Below are 3,239 nucleotides of genomic sequence, written 5' to 3' on the forward strand. Positions count from 1 at the left end.
ATAACGTAAAGAACTGGCAACTATCAAACATATAAAGATAGATTCCAACAGAACAACACACAGTAGACCGCCATACTGCCAATAACATGCCTTTAAACCTACATCAAATTGTACTCGCCATCAAAATACACCAGCTTTTTTTCATTAAGTTCTGTGCATTATTCCCTGGCTGAGATGTCATATTATGCTTTTTGGGTTCTTGCCTTTCCTTTATGGTGTTCTGTAGCGTTTTTGTGCATGTAAAAGGTCTGCAAAGTGACAAAGTCCACAGCACAGGGAGTTACTCTCTCCCACACAGAAAACACTGCTCCTGCACTGCATGAATCACCTGGTTTGGGATCAGGCCTTTACTTCCCTAACTTATGTGTGCCACTATGTAACCAGCGTTATATAAATATATATTTTTATATATCTATCATGAAATATACACTCCAGTCCATCAACATACAGTTGCTACTGTGATATAGAGAAAGTGAAGTTATGTTAAGTTAAGACATTATGTTTGAAATAGAAGATAACAAAATGATAATGTCCTGCTCCAGTCTTGATGCGAAGGTGGTTCGGTTTGATTTATTGTAGTTTTATTGGGGTAAAATATGTTGCTTCCCCACTTGAGAGAGTTTATCATTTTTACTCTTATTTTTCTCAGGTCAGCTTGAGCTAAGTAGCCTGCAAGTTTGTCACAATTTCTCTTAACCCCAGGATGATGTGACACTGATAGTTCGAACCCTGTTAGATAGAGAAGTGTAGAAATGTCACAGATAACGGAACAATCCTATAGGTTTATGCTTTGGCCAACTGTTTTTAAATGTTTCCGTTTTAAAAATCATGTTCTGTCTTTGATTTTTTTTACTTCGCTGATCTGTGTAAATTCTACATTATGCTCAGCTGTCGTTTAGCCGGTCAGAGGCATAATAAGAATGGGAGTGGAGGCAAACAACAAAAAATGGTTGATGAATTAGCCAAAATGGTCCCAGAAGTCAGCAAATATAAATAGGTTAAAATAAAATGCTGCATTATGAGGTTGATCGTCACTTATCTTAATGGCGTTAGAAGAGGTTTTAGAGTTTTTTCTTTTTAAATACATAAAGCCACACACGCACACACACACACACACACACACACACACACACACACACACACACAACTGAGGCGAAGAAGTGCTGTGTGGGAATATTCACACAGCATTAAAAAATAATGGGTTGAGAAATACCAAATATGGTATGTGTGCACGTGCGTGTGTGTATGTGTGCGCCAGGGGCCTCTCCTAAGGATAAGTGAACATTCAATATGTCTGCCTCCATTTAAGCACTGAAACATTCATGGCAGCCAGCACACACACACACACACACACACACACACACACACACACACTTTACACCTGCAGCACACAACTATATACTATGACTACTAATTGTAGAGTATTGCTCTAATTTTGTGTCATAAAAATACAAACACAAAAATGAAAAATGTTTTCAGATTATCAGCGATGATTTATATATATATATATATATATATATATATATATATATATAAACAAAACAGGTTCTTGTGCACTTTTGACTCTAAAAAAACTGTGCTGATGCCTCTCTTCCTCATTTAGGACACTTTCTTGTGCCGCACATCATCCCAGCAAGCCACAGCAATGACTGGAGTGTATATGTTTCTCCTCTTATGAATTATGAACACAGTTAGCTCTTTTGTTTATGAATTATTACTGATCTGCCTCCACAGGATAGTTGCTGGAACAAATGCATTTACACTGTAACCAATCGCATTATTGCCTTTTTATTTTCATACGTTTTTTTTTTGTTTTATCCGATGCAAGTTATTTGGGGTCGAGTGCGAAACAAAACAACTCATTTCAGAAACATGCTTTTCATTAGGAGGAAACAAATGTTTATTTTACCAGCACTTTGTGAGGAGTCATGAATAAATATGGTGTTTGTCTCTGAGGTAAATAAAACAACAATGCAGTGGCAGAACAGAGGAGATGGAGACGCAACAGAGATGTGGTTTGGTTCTCTGTGGACTTCTGGTCACGACTGAGAGGAGAGCGCAGGCGTAAAAATACGGATCTGTTTTATTCTGTAAGAACGGTTTCCAGTTTTGACAATCAGATTCGCAGAAAATAAGATGGAGACAGTAACTGATCTATAATTACAGTCTACAATGAAGGAGTGAAGAGAGAAATGCATGATGGGGGGTGACTCCAGACGGGGATAAAAAATAAAAAAGCACAACAAAAACACAGAGGTCATGAATATGGAATGTGTGTTTCTTGTGATTTAAATATTCATGACATGACGATTAGTATGTCATAACGGCATTATCAGCTTCAGCAGCCAAAAAGACGAGAAAACTCTGGCTTGATTGATCTCATCAGGACATCATCAATAATGGATAACTCCAATCATAGTGGTGGGAGCGCACGCTCGCACACACGCAAGCATGCACGAGCACACCTCGACATGCACAAACAATTATGACACCATCTGTAATTTAAACCTGCAGTTAAATCAGTCCTTCTCCCAACGCAAACACATCATCGCACCATGATCCACCTCCTTCGGCTGCTAAGTGAGAAAATATTTATAAAAAAATGATAATTCTTTTTAAATCTAGTAATTGAGCTCTGCGGCCTGAATTAGTGTAAAATTCACAAATAAATGTCAGACAATGGTTCAAATAATTACTTCATGTCCAGAGCTGAAACCATTCATCCATTTGTTGTCAACAATGAAATTAATTGCTGACTATTTTGATAATCAATTAATCAGTTTGAGTCTTTTTTTAGGCAATATTCTCGTAATATGTATAATTTCTGTTTTTTTTTCCTAATTTCTAACAGTAAACAGAATGTCTTTGGGTTGTGGACAAAACAAGACATTTGAGGACGTCGTTTTGGGCTTTTGGAAACTCTGATCAACGTCTGATATTTTAGAAAACAACCCACCCCACAGGATCAAAGAGGAATGAATTAACGTACATGATTCCTGTTCTTGTTTGTTTATTAATCATTAATTAACTGCAGATGTGGCCACTTTATGGGTTGACCTTTGTACTGTGTAGGGCCTCCCTTTGTTCCATGAACAATCTGGATTGTACATAACATGGATTCAACAAGGTGTCTGAAACATTCCAAAGATGCTGTTCCATGTTGACCTGATCACAGTCACTACAGATACACTATATTGCCAAAAGTATTTACTCACCTGCCTTGACTTGCACATGAATGT

Source organism: Sparus aurata, chromosome 5, assembly GCF_900880675.1.
Source record: "Sparus aurata chromosome 5, fSpaAur1.1, whole genome shotgun sequence".
NCBI lineage: Eukaryota > Metazoa > Chordata > Actinopteri > Spariformes > Sparidae > Sparus > Sparus aurata.